This window comes from Pseudophryne corroboree, chromosome 3 (genome assembly GCF_028390025.1).
Source record: "Pseudophryne corroboree isolate aPseCor3 chromosome 3, aPseCor3.hap2, whole genome shotgun sequence".
Taxonomy (NCBI): domain Eukaryota; kingdom Metazoa; phylum Chordata; class Amphibia; order Anura; family Myobatrachidae; genus Pseudophryne; species Pseudophryne corroboree.
In genome coordinates this window covers 717,323,870-717,347,142 of record NC_086446.1, presented here as the reverse complement: position 1 = coordinate 717,347,142, position 23,273 = coordinate 717,323,870, and the positions used below count along the sequence as shown (strand labels likewise).

The window sequence follows — 23,273 nt, the reverse complement described above, 5'->3', positions numbered from 1 at the left end:
TTGGATTGTCCACGGCACCCCGGGTCTTTACCAAGGTAATGGCCGAAATGATGATCCTTCTTCGAAGAGAAGGCGTCTTAATTATCCCTTACTTGGACGATATCCTGATAAGGGCAAGATCCAGAGAACAGCTGGAGGTCGGAGTAGCACTAACCCAAGTAGTGCTCCAACAACACGGGTGGATTCTGAATTTTCCAAAATCCCAACTGATCCCGACGACACGTCTGTTGTTCCTAGGGATGATTCTGGACACTGTTCAGAAAAAGGTATTTCTTCCGGAGGAGAAAGCCAGGGAGTTATCCGATCTAGTCAGGAACCTCCTAAAACCAGGAAAAGTATCTGTGCATCAATGCACAAGAGTCCTGGGAAAAATGGTAGCTTCTTACGAAGCGATTCCATTCGGCAGATTCCATGCACGAACTTTTCAGTGGGATCTGCTGGACAAATGGTCCGGATCACATCTGCAGATGCATCAGCGGATAAAATTGTCCACAAGGACAAGAGTGTCTCTGCTATGGTGGTTGCAGAGTGCTCATCTGTTAGAGGGCCGCAGATTCGGCATACAGAACTGGGTCCTAGTGACCACGGATGCCAGCCTGAGAGGCTGGGGAGCGGTCACACAGGGAAGAAACTTCCAGGGCGTGTGGTCAAGCCTGGAGACGTCTCTTCACATAAATATACTGGAGCTAAGAGCAATCTACAATGCTCTAAGCCTGGCAAAACCTCTGCTTCAGGGTCAGCCGGTGTTGATTCAGTCGGACAACATCACGGCAGTCGCCCACGTAAACAGACAGGGCGGCACAAGAAGCAGGAGGGCAATGGCAGAAGCTGCAAGGATTCTCCGCTGGGCAGAAAATCATGTGTTAGCACTGTCAGCTGTGTTCATCCCGGGAGTGGACAACTGGGAAGCAGACTTTCTCAGCAGACACGATCTGCACCCGGGAGAGTGGGGACTTCATCCAGAAGTCTTCCACATGATTGTGGTCCATTGGGAAAGACCAATGGTGGACATGATGGCGTCCCGCCTCAACAAAAAACTGGACAGGTATTGCGCCAGGTCAAGAGACCCTCAGGCAATAGCTGTAGACGCTCTGGTAACACCATGGGTGTACCAGTCAGTGTATGTGTTTCCTCCTCTGCCTCTCATACCAAAAGTACTGAGAATTATACGGCAAAGGGGAGTAAGAACGATACTCGTGGCTCCGGATTGGCCAAGAAGAACTTGGTACCCGGAACTTCAGGAGATGCTCACGGAAGATCCGTGGCCTCTACCTCTAAGACGGGACCTGCTTCAGCAGGGACCGTGTCTATTCCAAGACTTACCGCGGCTGCGTTTGACGGCATGGCGGTTGAACGCCGAATCCTAAGGGAAAAAGGCATTCCGGAAGAGGTCATCCCTACCCTGGTAAAAGCCAGGAAGGAGGTGACTGCACAACATTATCACCGCATTTGGAGAAAATATGTTGCGTGGTGTGAGGCCAGGAAGGCCCCGACGGAGGAATTTCAACTGGGTCGATTCCTACATTTCCTGCAAACAGGATTGTCTATGGGCCTCAAATTAGGGTCCATTAAGGTTCAAATTTCGGCCCTGTCGATTTTCTTCCAGAAAGAATTGGCTTCAGTTCCTGAAGTCCAGACTTTTGTAAAAGGAGTACTACATATACAGCCCCCGGTTGTGCCCCCAGTGGCACCGTGGGATCTTAATGTAGTTTTGGATTTTCTCAAATCCCATTGGTTTGAGCCACTCAAATCGGTGGATTTGAAATATCTTACATGGAAAGTAACCATGCTACTGGCCCTGGCTTCAGCCAGGAGAGTGTCAGAATTGGCGGCTTTATCGTATAAAAGCCCATATCTGATTTTCCATTCGGACAGGGCAGAACTGCGGACGCGTCCTCACTTTCTGCCTAAGGTGGTTTCAGCGTTTCACCTGAACCAGCCTATTGTGGTGCCTGCGGCTACTAGCGATTTGGAGGATTCCAAGTTGCTGGACGTTGTCAGAGCATTGAAAATATATATTTCAAGGACGGCTGGAGTCAGAAAATCTGACTCGCTGTTTATACTGTATGCACCCAACAAGCTGGGTGCTCCTGCTTCTAAGCAGACGATTGCTCGTTGGATTTGTAGCACAATTCAACTTGCACATTCTGTGGCAGGCCTGCCACAGCCTAAATCTGTCAAGGCCCATTCCACAAGGAAGGTGGGCTCATCTTGGGCGGCTGCCCGAGGGGTCTCGGCATTACAACTCTGCCGAGCAGCTACGTGGTCAGGGGAAAACACGTTTGTAAAATTCTACAAATTTGATACCCTGGCTAAGGAGGACCTGGAGTTCTCTCATTCGGTGCTGCAGAGTCATCCGCACTCTCCCGCCCGTTTGGGAGCTTTGGTATAATCCCCATGGTCCTGACGGAGTCCCAGCATCCACTAGGACGTCAGAGAAAATAAGATTTTACTTACCGATAAATCTATTTCTCGTAGTCCGTAGTGGATGCTGGGCGCCCATCCCAAGTGCGGATTGTCTGCAATACTTGTACATAGTTATTGTTACAAAAAAAATCGGGTTGTTATTGTTGTGAGCCGTCTGTTCAGAGGCTCCTACGTTTGTCATACTGTTAACTGGGTTCAGATCACAAGTTGTACGGTGTGATTGGTGTGGCTGGTATGAGTCTTACCCGGGATTCAAAATCCTTCCTTATTGTGTACGCTCGTCCGGGCACAGTATCCTAACTGAGGCTTGGAGGAGGGTCATAGGGGGAGGAGCCAGTACACACCACCTAGTGGTCAAACTTTTAAATTTTGTGCCCTGTCTCCTGCGGAGCCGCTATCCCCCATGGTCCTGACGGAGTCCCAGCATCCACTACGGACTACGAGAAATAGATTTATCGGTAAGTAAAATCTTATTTTCTTCTTCACAATGGTAAAACAGAAGTTATGCAGTGTATGTAATGCTAGATTCTCCTCTGTCTCATCTGGCTCAATATCATGTGAGCAGTGTAGTCAGTCATCTCAAAATGCTGATATCGATGTGGGGGAGAGTCAAGAGCCCTCCTGGCTGGGGGCTATCAAAACTATAATGTCTGATATGTCATCTCAACTGACTGCAAATGCCAATAAAACTCAGGAACTGCAACAAGCAGTGGCAAATCTAGCTGTCCACTGCAGGTGCACAAAAACATGCTTTATCTCCACTACTGTCAGATACTGATAACGATATACAGGATGATGTGGATCCCATAGGGGGGGGATGCCACTCCTACACAGGGTATTTAACCCCTCATGAACCCCTGCATGCAGGCTCAATCTAGCAGGTCGCTCACTTCAGCGCTGTGTGAAGTGAGCGGCCCCCGGTGTCTCCCCCCCCCTCGCTCAGCACACATTGCACTGAGTGCTGAGCGGGTGAGAGATGTGTGCTGAGCGGTCTGTGATAGATCGCTCGGCACACATCTAGGTGTGTGCCCTCCTTTATGCTGGTCACGCACATTGTGACAAGGAAAAGAGCGGAGAAATGAGCTAGGGGAGAAGTTGCCCATGGCAACCAATCAGCTGCTACTTCTAATTTTATAGAATGCACTTGATAAATGTTACCTCAGTGCTGATTGGTTGCCATGGGCAACTTGTTCACTTTTCCGCTCTTTGCTCTGTTTTGTGAATATACCCCTTAGTCACCACATCAGAGTGCATTACAGTGACACACACACATTGCCATTTTTGGACAAGACCCAGTGCTTGGGCAGAGCAGCCGGATCTCTTCCATCATCCCTAGCACTGCGGTCAAACACTAACATATGCCCCTAGTGGTTATTTATGGTCATGTTCAGATGGTAATAAACGACACGTCCAGTAAAGAGCCAGCTTTGTCATTATAGTGCATAGGTGTCAGTGGTACCAGGCCTGCTGCCCAGAATTGCTACAGCTATTGCAGCGTGCATCCCGCGGCATAGCGTTACTTCTAAACTTGCCTTACATACAGGTATTTCACGTCCAGGTTAATTGATTCACCTGCTGATGAGGTCTCACCCGAAGCCTTGTATATCACCGGCTCCCTGTGTAATGAGGTTTCATTCAGCACTTCGTCGTCCCTTGTATGTAACAACTGCTGCTCAGGCTGATCTTGTTCTTTTCTTCCCCAGGGCTATTGTAACACTAATGGGATTATTAGCACCGTGCTCCATTCTGTACATTCCTGTGTCACTTACATTAGTAGTGCCATTTACATTACAATGAATGACTCCTGATTACTGTCCAAGGCGCCCTGAAGCTACGTGTTCTCTCAGTGATTCCTTTATCTCTGCAGGCAGCTTGTTAACCGGATGTGTAATAGGAGCTGTTTCACTGGGAAGAGAAGGGTTTTCTTCATGTGCTTCTACGTTGGTCATAGACTGCCTTCATGTCCGTATTGGTTGTGTGGGATTTGCTTCCTGCTTATGGTGTTCACAATGCAGTTCCTCATAGATGTAGGGAAGCAAGTGGTGTTCCTCTGACATGAGCCTGTGGATCATGGGTTCTCTAGGAAGTCCTTCTATAACTCATCCCTTTGCCGAACCTATTTGAGAGTGATTTGTATGGCTTACACTCCTAGGCGTGGTCTTTCAGGTGGAACTCTCAAGCTTCTTCCTGAGAGGGTGGTCACGTGATACTTGAGATTGGTCCCTTCTAGAGGATGGCAGATGAAAGGGCAGGTGGGAGATTGTACTGCGATTGGCCATGCTGAGTGTATGAGCATTTCAGAGTCCTGCTGATCACATCATCTTACCCTCTCAACTGTCCCACGTATCGGGACATTTGTAGCCCATTGAGTGATGTCCCTTTGCATACTAGCGGCACCGAAGTGCAGCAATTTATAGGGTGTTTTTAGGAGAGGGACATATCACCTACTTAGAGGAACCATGGGGTCTATTTACTAAGCTGTAGATGGAGATAAAGTACCAGCCAATCAGCTGCTAACTTTCATTTTTAAAACCCAGCCTGTGTCAGTTATGAGCTGATTGGCTTGTACTTTATCTCTGTACATTTTATCCCCATCCAAGGCTTAGTAAATAGACCCCAAAGTCTCCTTCTTGTGTGCGGACTTTAGGCCTGAATCGGAGATAGACCACAATGTTGCTGTCTAAGCTACTCAGCACAAGTGCCGCTATGGTCTTGCAGCGGCGGTTGCAGTGAGTGACAGGCAGGGAGCGTTGGAGGTTGCGGGGAAGGGGTGACTCAAGTACAGGTGTGTCGTGATCGTTTTGATGGCGTGTCACAGCCTGCAACTGCAATGGCTGCGGTATCCTCCTTCTGATGGACATTCTGTGCGACCACAGGGTTACACAAACAGATGTGCATCCGATGTCTTCATACACAAGTGGCAGATCTGGGGCGCCTTCAGTGTGCATCTGAAAGCAAATCTGCAGTTGTGACATTTGCTTATTTTCGCACAGCCGCTGCGTACTAAATTGCAACTGCACAGGTGTTTGCGTACATGTCAGAATCTGGCACATCTCTGCCCTTTAAATCATAAATGTTGGAAGGTATGGGTCATGCGATACATTTATACTGGCTTCTGTCAGTATTGCAATCTCTGCCTTTCCAGACTGTTATGGTGAGCTCAGAGTATGTGGACCTGTTCCTAGTTAAGGTTGGTAAGGAAGGACGTTGAGACAGTGCCAACACTAGCAGCGTGCATTGAGCAACTTCTTATTCAGTTTCTAAGCAAGCAGCTGTTCTGTGATTTATGGAAAGGCATGACAATGTAATATACTCTCCTATATTAAAATAGTTTTTAATGGTTAGGTCCAAAACATGAGGAGGATGATCTAAGATGTTTAGAAAATGTAGATGTGAACAGAGGTGAGATTCATTTTGCGAACTTTATCCCTGTGTAAAGTTTCTTTCAATTAAAACTGAAGAATGTGTCAGGAGGGATAAGATTAGGCGCAGCATCCAGCGTGCCGCCAGCTGACAGCACAACACTGTCAGACAAAGAAAACACTTCTTCACAGATATTGATTGTGTGGGAATGTTGTGTTTCATTCTAATACTGATCATCAGGATGTTTTTTCGCGCTGTACTTTGACTGAACACGTTCTAGCTGTAAAAGACGTTGCGTTATACCAATGCTGTCTCGGGGGAACATTCACCTTTGTGCACTTTTATTTATTTGGTGGTGTTAAATTAAATATACAAAATAGAACCATACCATTTTCATATATAACCCCATCCGATATCGAGTACTGCCGGATTTCTCTCTGTCCCCCTGATCTCTCTCTCTCTCTCTGTCCCCCTGATCTCTCTCTCTCTCTGTCCCCCTGATCTCTTTCTCTGTCTGTCCCCCTGATCTCTTTCTTTCTCTGCTCCCCTGACCCCTCTCTCTCTCTCTCTCTCTCTCTCTCTCTCTCTCTCTCTCTCTCTCTCTCTCTGTCCCCCTGATCACTCTCTCTCTCTGTCCCCCTGATCCCGTCCCCCAAACTGACCCCGCTTCTGATTTCTCTTCCTCTGATCTCTCTCTGTCCCTCTGATCCGCCCCCTCTGAGTCCTCCTCTGACCTCTCACCCACCCACCCCGATTTCTTTTCCCCCCCCCCAGATTTCTCTCTCCACACCCCACCCCCAACCCCGTCTGTTCTTTCATACACACACACTCTTTCTCTCTGTCCCCCCTGATCTCTCTCTCTGTCCGCCCTGATCTCTCTCTCTCTCTGTCCCCCCTGATCTCTCTCTCTCTGTCCCCCCTGATCTCTCTCTCTCTCTGTCCCCCCTGATCTCTCTGTCCCCCCTGATCTTTCTCTCTCTCTCTCTCTCTCTGTCCCCCCTGATCTCTCTGTCCCCCCTGATCTCTCTCTCTCTGTCCCCCCTGATCTCTCTCTCTCTGTCCCCCCTGATCTCTCTCCCCCCTGATCTCTCTCCCCTGATCTCTCTCTCTCTCCCTCTCTCTGTCCCCCCTGATCTCTCACTGTCGCCCCTGATCTCTCTCTCTCTCTCTCTCTGTCCCCCCTGATCTCTCTCTCTCTCTGTCCCACCTGATCTCTCTCTCTGTGCCCCCTGATCTTTCTCTCTCTCTGTCCCCCCTGATCTCTCTCTCTCCCCCCTGATCTCTCTCTCTCTCTCTCTGTCCCCCCTGATCTCTCTCTCTCCCCTGATCTCTCTCTCTCTCCCCCTCTCTCTGTCCCCCTGATCTCTCTCTGTCGCCCCTGATCTCTCTCTCTGTCCCCCCTGATCTCTCTCTCTCTCTCTCTCTCTCTCTGTCCCCCCTGATCTCTCTGTCTCTGTCCCCCCTGATCTCTCTCTCTCTGACCCCTCACCCCACTCTGAGCCGACCCTTCTGAGCCCTCCTCTGATCTCTCACCCACTCCCTCTGATTTATCTCTTTTATCCGATTTCTCTCTCTCACCCCTCTGGTCTCTCCACACCACCCCCCAACCCCGTCTTGTCTTCCCCCACCCAACCCCCTGCGGTTTCCCCTTCCCCCCAGTCTCTCTCTCTCTCTCATGATATATGGTCTATGCAGGAGGTGGGTCTTATAGTTTCCATTATTAATATGTGATGTAATGTAGAACATGCATTTGTCAGGCATGTTGCTGAGCCTCAGTAGAACCTGTGCATTACCTGCTTCCATACCTCCCAATATTTAAAAAAGCTAAATTGGGACAAAATAAGCCCCACCTCTTATGTACATAAACCCCGCCCATTCTGCAACACCGCACCCACTTTTGTCAGCTCTGTTACTACTGTAGACTCTCCAAAATATAGTATACTAGGTGAGTCATCGCGCCCTACGGGCGCTCTTCACACTGTTAAGCCTTGCACGCCCTTGTGGCGTGCAATATTTTTATTATATGGAGTATTACCTCCAATCATAATTGTGTGAGTGGTAAAATATTGCACGGACAAAGCGCGTGCAATGGTTAAGGGGTCGTAGCCCCTTGCAATGGCATGAACAGCGTACGCAGGGCCTGATGAATCACCTAGTAGGTACTGTGGTTGGGGGAGACGCTGATGAAGAAGGGGGACCAGGGGTGGGGGAGGGGCGGTTACGGGGGTGCCGTGGGTGGGGGAGGGGCGAGTGCGGTGGTGCCGCTGGTGGGGGAGGGGTGGGTGCAAAGCCACCGCGGGTGGGGAGGAGCGGTTGCAGGGGTGCCACGGGTGGGGGAGGGACAGGTGCTGGGGTACTGCAGGAGGGTGTCCAGAGCCACCGCGGGTGGAGGAGGGGTGCCGCGGATGGGGCCCAGAGGTACTGCGAGTGGGGGAGGGGTGGGCAATGTTTCTCCTCCTGTAAGCAGCTAAGATGCTGTCCTCCCTTTGACAGTGGCTCTTCCAGAGACTCGCACAGCAGCCAGTCACTATTGTTAGTGCCAGTGTCCCAACGCGCCGCATGACAGGGAAGAAGATGCACTCAATAAACTACAGCTCCCAGCAGCCCTTTGCGCCGGATTGCTCCTGCGCCAAATGCAGCTGGGAGCTGTAGTTTATTTAGTGCGTCTACTTCCCTGTATTGCAGCGCGTTGGGACACTGGCGCTAGCAATAGTGACTGGCTGGCAGAACTGACTGACTCGCTGAATCAATGTAAAAGGTGAGAGTGCTGTGCAGTGTCAGTGCACACCCACTGCACAGCACTGTCACCTTTTACATTGATTCAGCGTCCAGCAGAGCCGGATTAAGGGGGGGTCCCGGGGGGTAAGTACCCCGGGCCCCCCTTTCCAAAAGGGCCCCCTGCCACACCACAGATCGGATCTCACTTCCGATCTGCGGTGCTGCGCTCCTGGCCCAAATACAGCGGCGGCCGGCTGAGTGTACTAGAAACACAGAGACGGGACAGCTGAGCGACGGCTCAGCTGTCCAATCTATGAATGAAGCAGGCTGCACGGAAGGAGGGATCCCCAGCAGTCTGGATTGTGGAGCTAGCGCCCAGCGGAGCTTGTGGTTGTGTGCTGCTTTGGGAGGCTGTGTCGCCAGCAGAGTAAGGCTGGCCCTCCTCGCAGCAGCAGCTCCTCGGTAGGTGCTGTTGGGGCTGTGGGTATAGATTCTTTAGCGTACGGACAGCCTAGTAACCATCTCTTAGCACGGTGCGCGGGTGTGCTCCCAAGTCTCTGGGTCAAGCTGACAGCGTTAGTGACGGACACAGAGCCGGATTAAGGGGGGGTCACAGGGGGTACATTACCCTGGGCCCCCCTGCTGCTAGGGGCCCCACAGTTCAGTGTGCAGCTGCAGTGCAAAGCGCACCGCAAGGCAAGCTGCATAAAGTCCAAAGAACGCAGAGGGCAGAGGGGTGGAATCCGAGCCGGGGGGCGGGGCTACACGGCACTGCTTTCAGTTTCACTGCAGGCAGCATGTGAGAGGAGGGAGGAGAGAAGGCAGGAGGAGCAGCTATAGACAGGCCCACCCCAGACAGTGTGTGATAGTGAGGTAAGAGGGAGGAGAGGAGCACTCTACACTATATGTATAATATGTTTATAAGTGTGTTTGTTTGTGGTAGGTGTATATGTTTCTGACTGTGTGTGACAAATGTATATATGTGTATAAGTGTGTGACTATGTTTGTGAATGTATGTGTATAAGTGTGTAACTGTCAGTGTGTAACAGTATATATGCATGTGTATACGTGTAAGACTGTATGTATGCTTTTGTGTGTGTGTGTATATATATATATATATATATATATATATATATACTGTATAAATGTGTGTGTATATGTATGTATGTATGTATGTATATATATATATATATATATATAGTGTGTGTGTATGTGTATGAGTATGAATGCATGCATTTCCTGCCAACCATCACGTGTCGGTGGGACCGTCCTGTTTTTCGGGAACTGGCCCACCTGTGGACTGGAGAAAAGGTTATGAGGGAACGCTCCCACCTGCTGTGTGCATGAGGCTGGGGGCAGCACAGTGGCTGGTTAAGTGATGTGCATGCCCCCTGCGTGAAATGAATTTTTTGCGTGACGTGTGTCCGTGCTCCTTGTTTATGTACACGCAGAAGGCTTGCTCACTATGGTGGTCATTCCGAGTTCGCTCGCTAGCAGTTTTTAGCAGCCGTGCAAACGCTATGGGACTGTATTTTAGCTTAGCAGAAGTGCAAACGAAAGGATCGCAGAGCGGCTACAAATAATTTTGTGCACTTTTAGAGTAGCTCAAAACCTACTCAGCGCTTGTGATCACTTCAGACTGTTCAGTTCCTGTTTTGACGTCACAAACACGCCCTGCGTTCGCCCAGCCACGCCTGCGTTTTTCCTGGCATGCCTGTGTTTTTCTGAACACTCCCTGAAAACGGTCAGTTGACACCCAGAAACGCCCACTTCCTGTCAATCACTCTGCGGCCACCAGTGCGACTGAAATGCTTCGCTAGACCTTGTGTGAAACTACATCGGTCGTTCTAATAGTACGTCACGCGTGCGCATTGCACTGCATACGCAGAAGTGCCGTTTTTTTGCCTGATCTCTGCACAGCGAACGAATGCAGCTAGCGATCAACTCGGAATGACCCCCTATGGCTCTTATTGAGATGTGGATGAGTAGCGGTTCATGCAGCAAAGTACCGATGTTCAGTACTTTGTGCATGGACCAGACCCGTACTGCATGTGCGCAGTACGGGTCTGTGGCATCAGACTGTCAGAGATTGACAGTCTGATGCCATTTGGGGGCAGCGACGGCCTCCATTTCTCCAAACAGGCATGTCTCCGGGGACACAGTAGGCCAGGATCTCTGTCAGAGGATGGATATTTCCTGGCCTCTTGGTAGGTATTGTGGCGGCCGGCTTGCGCAACCCCTTGGGTCACGCAGCCAGCCAATGCTTGTCGGGATTTAGGGGGTTCGGGATGTAGCTGTCGGTATTGTGACCAACTAAATCCCCATCCTTGGACATAGTTCATATCAGTAATACAGCTGGAGGCATTACACCTACTGCTGCATTACCACATTAGTGCTGTCACTGCTGCTTTTATGTAAGCAGCAGCGATAGCTACTCCGTCCACATCTGAATGAGGGCCCCCCAGTCTTAAATGCCCCGGGCCCCCCAAAGCCTTAATCCAGCTCTGGCGTCCAGACATTACTCTCCACAATATCACCCAATCTATCCGTTACATTAGCCATCTTGGGGCTCTCAGGTTGGCAGCCCAGGTGCTGTGTTATGGAGTCATGGCCACGGGATCTGGGCGCGGCTGTGGCGGGGAGGCATTTCTGTGACATCACGTGCAGAGGAGGCTCCGGGGCTCAGAGAGTATGCGGTGCAGGGAGGGCTATGAAAGCCTTCTGCTGTGCCGCTTTCATACACATCTATGCTGGTGGCCGCAGCAGCTTTTGTTCCACCTGCGCTGCAGCTTAGGGAGTGGGGATTGTTGATGCCAGATGGGGCAGGCGGACTGGCAGCAGGACATAGGATTAAAAGGTGTTTTTTTTTCCCTATGTACAGCGCAGAGACTTGTTGCAGTGGCATACCCTCCAGCTGCACCTTTTTGGCAGGTACAGTACCTTTTTTTTATGGTCTGTACCGTTTTTTGGCTCTCCAAACTTCCATTAAAAGTATAGGAAAATGCCCTTTACCCGTGGCCTCGCCCCCTTTTCGAATTTGTACTGATTTTTATGTGTAAATTGTTGCAGGGTATGTTGCTGCAGATACAGTGGGCCTGGAGCTGCAGCTCCATCAGCCCCATTGTTAATCCTGCTCTGGGAACACACAGCAGCCAAAGGGCCAGAGCCTCCCATTGGATGTAACCTGTGTGGGAGGGTGGTTCTCGCCCCCAATCAGCTGTGGACTGGGTGTGATAGACCTGCTGTTAACCCAGTGAGAGCCCCTAGCCACGCCCAGCGTTAGCCACACAGTCACAGTGTGACAGATCTGGGCTATTATATAGCAAATGACCAGTGGTGAATTACTTTTTTCCCCTTTCTATTATGTCAACTATATTAGTTTGTGCTTTGAGTCTGCTTGCGGCTAATTTATCCAATCCGCAAACCATATCCTAACGTTTCTGTCCACTCCAATTTTGTCCCCAGATTTGTCCTTTACTACAAGCTTGGACTTTGAGGGGATAAGAAGGGCACTTTTTGTTCCCCCATAGAACATTTTTGCTTTCTATTTCCAGTTGTGTACAAACCACAAAATGGACCATTTATCTATTAGCAGCGTCCGATTACAATATTAATGTCCTTTGGCTAACTTGCAGCAAACCTTTCAAGCACTTCTGTTTGTGTCCCATTGTACTCCTGTTTGCCTAATTTATTCATGGGCCAAGGATTTTAATCACAACCTTGCGCCAGGTTTAGTGCTGATTACCCTTCCCTTCAGCAGCACTTGTGACATATCAGATTGCAGACTCATGCTGCCACGCTTTGCTTGGCAAGATTCATTGGAGGTTAATTAAATCCATCTTCAAAACAACGAGGGGCCAATGAGCCATATCCTTGTTGCAATAGTAAATTAAATGATGCAATTGTTTCTATCTCCATCATCTGAGAAGGGGTGTCGGCAGGGAGGAGGGCTGAGTTAATGAATTGGTATAAGGCGTCAGGCTCCCAGCCCCAGGGAGAGGTAGCAGCATGTAGCCGTAAACCAGCATTTCATTTGTGACTACAGCTAAAGATTACCGTTATCGGCAGCCGAAGGTCCCCCTGGGGTGGCTTTGATGTGGAAGATGACACATTTAGAAATTAGGAATGTTTTTTTTTTTTTTTTTTTTTTCTTATTTTATTTTTATTTGCAGTGGAGATTTACAGCCCTTCTTCCTTTTCAGATGCAAATAAGTACAACCAGCCATACACAAAAGAGAAAGCTTGGATAAAGTTTTGCACTGCCTTCACTGTAATTGAAACATAGACAAATTAAATATAATTATCTAGTATTTTTTTTTTTTTTTATTAACAGGGCCGAGCATCATTAATCTAATTAATATCACAGTCAATCAGCCCAGCAATGCTGTTGTGATTGTTGGAAGTGTATGTTTTATTTCTAGCGTGGCGACAACTGGCAGCTGCAAGGCTCAGCTGGCACGGGATGACAAAAGAATGACAGCAGTACCAGGAGCTCCTGTCCCTGGCTCAATGGATACTGGAGCTTGCCGCTGCCCACACCTGCTATTCATCACCTAGCTGACAGTCAGTGTGATAGAAGACTATTAGGAAGTGTTTTTTAGCCCAACGTTTCCCTGCTTTTCTTGTTATTTTTACGTACATTTCCCGTCAGGTCCTCAGATTTTACAGCTTCATATTTTTGGTTCCCTGTCTTATTAAGTTCATCTAAAGCAGGGGTGGGCAATTATTTCAGCTGGGGGGCCGTTTAACACTTCCAGCGAATATTTGAGGGCCACACACAAAATACTCAAAAAGAGATCCCTTTTTACACATTACGGCAGACAGCGTCCCCTTTTTACACATTACGGCAGACAGCGCCCCCATTTTTACACATTACGGCAGACAGCGTACCATTTTTACACATTACGGCAGACAGCATCCCCTTTTTACACATTACGGCAGACAGCGCCCCCGTTTTTATACATTACGGCAGACAGCGCCCCTGTTTTTATACATTACGGCAGACAGCGCCCCCGTTTTTACACATTATGGCAGACAGCGTCCCGTTTTTACACATTACGGCAGACAGCGTCCCCTTTTTACACATTACGGCAGACAGCGTCCCCTTTTTACACATTACGGCAGACAGCGCCCCCTTTTTACACATTACGGCAGACAGTCCCTACCCCCTGTCCCCCCCCCCTCCCCTAAACCCATATTGCAGTTTTTAACTCCCATCCCTCCCCACCCCTAAACCTTCATGGCAGCTTAAGAAGTGATCCAGGGGCTGGCTGGACAGGGGGTTTACCTGTTTGTCATAGTGGCAGACGATCCCCGCTGTCCGATGATCTGCGCTGCTGCCGGCCGGAGTCACTGCTGATGTGGCCTCTCCTGCTCCCGCTCGCTGCCCGTCGCTTCCTCTCCTCACTGGCCGCCGCTTCTCAGCCGCCGCTCCTGCTCACTGCAGTGCCCGCCGCCGTGCCTCCCAGCGCATGATAATAGAGGAAATCCCGGTCAGCTGACCCTGTGACGTGACCGGGATTTCCTCAGCGGCGCCGCGTCTGAGAGCAGTGCAATGACAAGCGGCATGTCGGGCCGCTTGTCATTGCACTCTGGTGGGGCACAGCGGGCCAGGCAGGATCGGTCCGCGGGCCGCCTGTTGCCCACCCCTAATCTAAAGGCTGGTGTTGGGGTGGAGGGGAAGGATATAATGGTTGCAGATTAGTAGTGTCCGATGATCTGAAGACTTTTTATCTCTCCTGCTGTCTTGTCACTCATTTATTAATATACCGTCCAGGCAGCTCGTCCACTTATATTTTTTAATATAGTTTAAAACGCACAGTAGAGCCCTATCATACAGTGGGGCAGATGTATTAAGCCTGGAGAAGTGATCAGTGCAAGGTGATAACGCACCAACCAATCAGCTCCTAACTGTCATTTTTCAAATTTCGTAATGATTGGCTGTTGCGTTATCACCTAGCACTTATCACTTCTTTATCACTTCTCCAGGTTAATACATCTGCCCCACTGAGTATTCTAAGCATATTACTCCCCTCTTTCACTGGAACATGCAGTACGGCCCCCCAATACAAACTCTCACTATGTGGCTGTTCTAATGAGCTGCGAGTTCTGTACTGTGTGGTCACAGGTTACATTAGCGAGCGCTCCATTGGATAATTTCATGAAGTGCATCCCCAATTACGTTAGAAATGGGCATTACACCAATGTTGCTTGTTGAGTCTGCAGTATACGGACGATAGCGAGCAGGTGTATTTCTGCAAATGAACATGTCTGTATTTTGAGGGTACATTAATTGCATCTGTAGTGATTTTTATGTATTTATATACAAGTTGGTAAAATATTGGGGGGAAAACCTTTTTAACTCCCACCTTTTAAGTAAAAAAAATAAAAACATTTCCCATCAATGCAACGCCTCAACATACACGTACAACATCATGAATACGGAAGGCAGCCAATTTGCAGATCGGAAAACAGACGCCGGAACCCCGACAGACGAAAAATTGGCTCACAAGGAGCTATTCCCACTCGTGGTTGTCCACGATAGCCATAGAGTGGGAATAGATCCTGTGGCAAGCGCAGCAAGCCCGAAGCGTGGCGAACGCAGCGGACCCACAAGGGGACTCGTATCGCTTGCTACACTGCCGCCATTCTGGGAGGCATGATGCCGCTGTCAGGATACTGACAGCCGGCATCCCGTCCACCGGGAATACATATGTATTCCATCAGTACAGCTACATACATGTGCCACGTCATTAATACAGCTACATTCATGTGCCAGGTCATTAGTATAGCTACATACATGTGCCACGTCTTTAGTACAGCTACATACACGTGCCAGGTCATTAGTACAGCTACATACACGTGCCAGGTCATTAGTACAGCTACATACATGTGCCAGGTCATTAGTACGGCTACATACTTGTGCCAGGTCACTAGTACGGCTACATACTTGTGCCAGGTCACTAGTACGGCTACATACATGTGCCAGGTCACTAGTACAGCTACATACATGTGCCAGGTCATTAGTACAGCTACATACACGTGCCAGGTCATTAGTACAGCTACATACATGTGCCAGGTCACTAGTACGGCTACATACATGTGCCAGGTCACTAGTACAGCTACATACATGTGCCAGGTCATTAGTACAGCTACATACATGTGCCAGGTCTTTAGTACAGCTACATACACGTGCCAGGTCATTAGTACAGCTACATACACGTGCCAGGTCATTAGTACAGCTACATACATGTGCCAGGTCATTAGTACGGCTACATACATGTGCCAGGTCACTAGTACGGTTACATACATGTGCCAGGTCACTAGTACAGCTACATACATGTGCCAGGTCATTAGTACAGCTACATACATGTGCCAGGTCATTAGTACGGCTACATACTTGTGCCAGGTCACTAGTACGGCTACATACTTGTGCCAGGTCACTAGTACGGCTACATACATGTGCCAGGTCACTAGTACGGCTACATACATGTGCCAGGTCATTAGTACAGCTACATACACGTGCCAGGTCATTAGTACAGCTACATGCATGTGCCAGGTCACTAGTACGGCTACATACATGTGCCAGGTCACTAGTACAGCTACATACATGTGCCAGGTCATTAGTACAGCTACATACATGTGCCAGGTCTTTAGTACAGCTACATACACGTGCCAGGTCATTAGTACAGCTACATACACGTGCCAGGTCATTAGTACAGCTACATACATGTGCCAGGTCATTAGTACGGCTACATACATGTGCCAGGTCACTAGTACAGCTACATACATGTGCCAGGTCATTAGTACAGCTACATACATGTGCCAGGTCATTAGTACAGCTGGTTCATTCCATGTGACTCACGTTACATACATTTTTAGAAGTTTATATGCACAACACACAAAAATGAGGCTGAAATACAACATTTTACAAATATGACCACAACATACCTCCCAACATGACCCTCTCCAGGAGGGACACAAAGCTCTGCTCCTGGACTTCCCTCTTAATTTGTGATTACCATCACCTGTGCTGAAACGCCTTTCTTATCCATTAACCTGTCCAAAACAGGTGCCGGCAATCATAGAGAAAGGGAAAAGTGCAGAAGCAGAGCATTGTGTCCCTCCTGGAGAGGGTCATGTTGGGAGGTATGCCACAATAAATGGGGTAGGTAGTCATAATTAATGCATAGACGTAGAAAACCTGTATACTCTTAGTAACTTACATGTTATTGTTGCTATGTGTGACTCGTTACAACAGAATGGACATAGAAACTGAGGGGACTTATATATTTATTTAAACCTGCTCTCCTAATTAGTTTTACAATATGGTTGTTAATAGTATACACCAGGGCTGGCCAAACCGGTCCTCGAGATCTACCAACAGTTCATGTTTTCCAGACCTCCTGGAGATCTATAGACTTGTCAGTTAGGAATGAATGCAGCACATCTTAATTAGTAATAACTACACCTGTGCACCAGCCAGGTGGTCTGGAAAATGTGAACTGTTAGTAGATCTCGAGAACCGGTTTGGCCAGCCCTGCTGTACACTTATAAGACCCTAAATGTATGACTGACACAGAAACAAAACTGAAAGTTAACCAGCTATACTTAAAGTGACTTTTGATATGTGACTCATGTTACATTTCTGTCACAGGGCTCTGATACAAAGTCCTCACACCTGTGGAATCCACATGAATTAATCAGTGTACAGTAGGCCTATTTATCTTCCGGATTACCTGTAAAGATATATAAAATATTTCATCCGCTGATGGTGGCCATATAAATACGTGGAAATTAGATGTTTTTGCATCCACTTCAACAACTTCCATATATGTTCAATGTTTACACACTTAAGAAATTAATACATGATAAATATATTGATTTCAATTATCACAATATACTATGATCTTTTAGCACAGTGGTTCTCAAACTCGGTCCTCAGGACCCCACACGGTTCATGTTTTCCATGTCACCCGGCAGCTGCACTGTGTATCACCAACTGTCACATTTAAAAAAATCTACAGGTGACCTGCAAAACATGAACCATGTGGGGTCCTGAGGACCGAGTTTGAGAACCTGTGTTTTAGCAGAATAAACTAAAATGTTAGCGGTTATTTGAAATGTCATTTTCATGTATTTGTATCCTATACTGTATTTCATGGAATGACCCAGCTGCATACATGTCCCACGTCATTAATACAGCTACATTCATGTCCCACATCATTTACCCATTTTTATAAGCCATATTTTGCTATTTAGAAACCACTTAATACATTATTTATTTGGAGAGTTGTCCCAAGGCTACCGCATTGCATCCTGACATTTTTACAGTAAGGATTTGATGGCACTTTTTATTTACTGTGGATGTGGAAACTAAAAGCCACAATTTCTCCCATTGTATCCTTCTTCACGGCTGATTTCTAATAGAATTGCAGAAAGTCACAGCTGCAGGATTAACCTGCATTAAAGTTTGCGGTTGAATGAATTACACCTTTGTCTCTTGTCTCCGTCATACCTGCTGCACTGAGTTTGCAAGGGGTAAAGTTTGGTCCCTGTCAGACTGGGTACACTACACACTGGACCAATGTCGTTCCAAAATGCAGCTTTGGAGCGACATATCGCTTACATCGCTCAGTGTATACCCATGGTCCCTAGTGGCGGCCACTAGGTTTGATGCGCTGCATCAAACCAATGCAGGGGTTGCCGCTGCATTGAGGAATCTCTGTTAAAGATGGTCTTGGAAAGTGAATAGAAATGAAATGTAAGCCTCCACTTGCAGGGATGAGTTACAGACCTGATTAGCACTTGTGAGGCATGCAATGACCCTGCCTTGGAAGCAGCTACCAGGGTTAAAAGGATTAATTGTGCAGGGCAGGATATCACTAGCTCCGTAAGACCTTAATCACTTCCACTTGAGCTGGAAAAGAGGCAGCCTGAGAAGTGGTCAGTATTTAAATCACTTCAGCTGCAATGTAGCCAGCTGGAGAACAACCTGATGGCACTAATGCCTCACTGACATCTGTGCTTTTTATTTTTGTAGGTTGGGGATATTAATAATTACTAGACCGCACCATAACTTCAAGCAGAATAGTACAGTCAAAGGGATTGCTCCTTTTTCCTCACTGGTATGTTAATTGACATTGCCAGTGATTTGTGTAAACACTCCCCGCGTCCCAGACAGCCTACCTACCTGTGATTTATTTTACATTTATCTGTACTATTCATAGTACAGCCTCATTACAAGCCTATTAGAAGTTATTCAAAGAACATATAAACCAAGCATTAATATATGTCAGAGTCTCTGTGCCACTAAGCTGAATATGTAAATGAAATTCAGAGGGGCAGATGTATTAAGCCTGGAGAAGTGATAAACCAGTGATAAGTGCAAGGTGATAACGCACCAGCCAATCAGCTCCTAACTGTAAATTTACGTATATTGGAGCTGATTGGCTTGTGCGTTATCACCTTGCACTTATCACTGGTTTATCACTTCTCCAGGCTTAATACATCTGCCCCTCAGTAACTACTGTATGTCTGTCAGGCTCCCCCATGACTCTGGTTCCAGGATAAGAGGGAGGAGCTTCCACAGAGCGGTTGACAGCGTGGGAGTGTTTGTTTGCAGAAATGCGCAGTGTGGATTGGTTGGTACATACTGAGGGGCAGGGGTTAATTCATAGTAACTCAAACGACTATATTGTCCGCTTTTTTGCCTGTGTGAAGGTGAGTACGATGTGCTCTATGAGCGACGTCGCCTAGTGTTTTCCTTTTCCTGCTGGGGCGGTCCGCAGCAGTGTGTGCACACTGAGCGATATGCAAACGGTATCTCTCGGTGACATCGCGCCGCGGCCAGAGCCGTGCATGCAGTTTTTGGACGACAGTTCAAATTGAGCTGCATGCATGGCCGACAGCAATGGTTGTTAACGACCCGAGGGTCCGTGCATCGATCGGCGGCATATTAACTTAGTATTAAAGTAAACAATGTTGCCCAGGAAGGGTCAAAATGAGCAACGTCATTTAATTTATCGTTAAGTGTGTACCCACCTTTACTGTATGTTGCCTTTGGACACAATCTTTAAGATGTGGACTCGGCAGTGGAATGTCATCTTAACAGTGAATTGTGTTTCTCATACGTCCTAGAGGATGCTGGGGACTCCGTAAGGACCATGGGGTATAGACGGATCCGCAGGAGCTTGGGCACACTTTAAAGACTTAAACTGGGTGTGAACTGGCTCCTCCCTCTATGCCCCTCCTCCAGACCTCAGTTAGACTTTGTGCCCAGGAGTGATGGGTCACACACTAGGGGAGCTCTACTGAGTTTCTCTGGAAAGACTTTTGTTAGGTTTTTTATTTTCAGGGAGACCTGCTGGCTACAGGCTCCCTGCAGCGTGGGAGTGAGGGGAGAGAAGTCAGACCTACTTCTTCTTAGTGTAAGGGCTCTGCTTCTCGGCTACTGGACACCATTAGCTCCAGAGGGTTCGATCACTTGGTGCGCCTAGCTGCTTGTTCCCGGAGCCGCGCCGTCACCCCCCTTACAGAAGCCAGAAGAAAGAAGCCGGGTGAGTATTGGAAGAAAAGAAGACTTCAGTGACGGCAGAAGACTACAGTAACGGAGGTAACAGCAGCGGTAGTGCTGCGCTCCAGGCTCCCACATACCAACGTCTCTGGAGGGTGCAGGGCGCTGGGGGGGAGCGCCCTGGGGGCATGTTGCTGGGGTCTAGGAGCTGGCGGGGGGACATATTTAGGTGCCCGGGCACCGGGTATGTTCACCCCGCCAGTGTGCCGCAGGGGGGAGCAACGGTGGTCGTGCTGCGCTCCCTGCTCCCACACACTCCATCGGCCTGCAGGGCGCTGGGGGGGAGCGCCCTGGGCAGTATGTATATATATATGTGTACTTCACTGGCGGGGGGACATCCTTCGGTGCCCGCCCCGCCAGTACGCCGAGAACGGGAGGGAGCAGCGGTAGCGCTGCGCTCCCCGCTCCCACACGCCATCGGCCTGCAGGGCGCTGGGGGGGGGGGGGGGGGAGTGCCCTGGGCAGTATTTATATGTATGTATTTATATATATTTATTATGAAATTCACTGGTGGGGGGACATCCTTCGGTGCCCGCCCCGCCAGTACGCCGCGAACGGGCGGGAGCAGCAGCGGTAGCGCTGTGCTCCCCGCTCCCACGCGCCATCGGCCTGAAGGGTGCAGGGCGCTGGGGGGGAGCTCCCTGGGCAGCATGTAAGGATTTATCCCGGGCGGTGGAACGTACCCGGACACCGGGTGTCTTCGGCCGCCGGGGGTATCGCAGCGTGCGCGCTGCGCTCCGTGGCTCCCACACACCAACGGCTTCTGTGGGTGCAGGGCGCAGGGGGGGCGCCCTGGGCTGCGTATTTGACAAACAGGGGCTTACTCCCTATATGTATATAGGTTCCCCAGCTCATTAACATATATATAGATATTTATTTATTTGAGCGGGCTTAAGCGTGCCGGGAAGGGGCGGAGCTTAGCCCTCATTCAGGAGTCAGCGCCATTTTCTACAAATCCCCGCCAGGAATTGCTGGTCAGTAAGATGGAGGGGGGGGCACAGTGTTTTAAAGCTATAGAATCAGAATCAGCTTTATTGGCCAGGTGTACTCACGTACACTAGGAATTCTTTGTGGTACAATGCATCGCCAAGCAGCAACATGAAGGGAGAGTACATAGCATAAGAAGGGGGAAGAACACAGCATACATTACACACATTACACGTATGAGTTGATACTGCACATTGCAACTGTACAATAGACTCAACATATTAGACATATTATACATGTAAGACTAAACACAAAGGCTGCTTGGCAGAGCAGCACCGAGGCAGCTATCCGCGGCGCCATTATCAAACATTAAGCTATATGGGGTCATATAGCTTTATGGTTGATAATGGACGCATAATCACTCTTATATTACATGAATTCAATGTTTCCTTGTTTGTACCCACTATTGGTTAGTCGACATATGTCGGCAGGTGTCAGGGCTTTGTCACAAGCTGCTGTGGGAATAACTGTCGGCTTCGCCAGCGCATGGTGGTGCTTGATTCGGGAAATTCATTATAAAAAAATTGGTGTTTGTGTGCTTAAAACAGAAAACACGATAGGGGAGATACGGTTGTTTGGGGATGCCCTGTCGGCATCAATGGTATTTCCTGGGTAAAAAAATTATCAAGCGGTTATTACATTGTACCTGTATATATATGTGTATATATATTTATTGGTATATGTGGGGAGGAAGTTATCAATATTGTGTTTGTATCCTTCCCTCAGTCCCCTCAGGGTTCCGTGATTAATTTTTGCCCGCTTCCTATTCATTGCTGTCGACATTTACTAAGTTTCTGTCGACCTTAACGTTCCTGGTAGATCCACATTGCCCATGTCAGTACATGGTCATACACATTCACAGCACATTACCGTCACTAGGGACCTGACCGGTCTGGACAATCCACGTGCGTATGGGTTATATCTATATGTGTATATATGTAGATATAGGTTTATATATGCATGGTTAGGATATATGTGTTTTATTGTGTATTACCTGATGTATATCCATGAATGCTGACATAATGGTATTTTTATCATGTACTGGTCGCTCTGTTCATTAAGCTCTAGATTGACCGGGACGAGTTGGTTCGATCCTCTCAGGGAGTCCGAATATTCTTCTCTTCACATCGCGGAGAGAAAATTATGACAGTCAACTCCTGGCCGACGCAGGATCATACACTGGCAGCTAAGTGAAGTTTTATTTCTATACTTTGACCTTGTTGCGCTGTCTGCACTTGAGGGAGTGTTGTATTCGGGTAGGCATCCGATAGAATTACCCTACCCAGTGTGGGTAGGCTGGTCTATGTTTGTTCTACCTTATAACATTGCAGCAGGCTGTCACGTGACAGAGGTGTGACCGGAAGAATGCAGAGGATGTCTCCGGGAGATGATGGAGGAAGGTATACAGCTGTTTGGTGGCCTATGGTCCGTCAATCTCGGCGGATTCCTCTGGTAAGTCTTACTTTGTGTGTTAGCCTCTTTCACAACGGTTGGTGACGCATTCCTTTGTGGGATGTGGTCGTTTTAACCGGTTCGATACAGTCCTTTTTTTCGGTTCTGTGTAGTCAGGGGAAGGTGAAAAGTTAAGTGTTCTGCAGCCTTGTTAGGTTCGCAGAAGTGGATGTCGTGTCTGTTTCCTCCACATCCACCACTTGTCGCTGAGTCTATCAGGCTGGTCCCCGCTCCGTCGGGCACTTGTCTACTATGCATCGGTTGGTCCAGAAATAGACTGGGACCTGTGGGTTATTTATAGAATCCAAAGGGGGAACATTTGGAGTTACGGTTGTTTCCCTTTACTGTTTTTCTAATAGTTCTTGCCATTCCGTTCTGGAAGGGAAGATAGTACACAACGCCGTACAGAAGTGCGTCGGGATCAGGACATTGTCCGGTGGTCCCTGTATACAGGTGCAAATCGTTGTTTCTCTCTGACTGTTCTTCGACACAGGGATTGGCTGTTGTTTCCAACGACACAGATGTCGGAGGTGGGTTTCAGAGTTGATAATGACCGGTTAAGGTTCGGTGTTTTTCCATGTGATAAGAGGTCTGAAGTAGCAGAGTTGGATCGGCTTTACTGTGACACTTCATCAATGTGTTCCGTTGCTAAACCGGTTGGGTGCGGCCTGAGAGGCCTTTTTTGGTGAGCAGGTCTAATGCCGAAATGGCTTTCCAGAGACCAGTTGGAAATGTGGTCCGGGTCTCACCT

General features: G+C 48.5%; 1 protein-coding gene across 4 annotated transcripts in view; it reads left to right on the top strand.

Moving 5' to 3' along the window:
• INPP5A (inositol polyphosphate-5-phosphatase A) overlaps positions 1 to 23,273 on the top strand; it is a 911,370-nt gene that overhangs the window by 708,736 nt on the left and 179,361 nt on the right. The gene's annotated exons all lie outside the window — the stretch shown is intronic.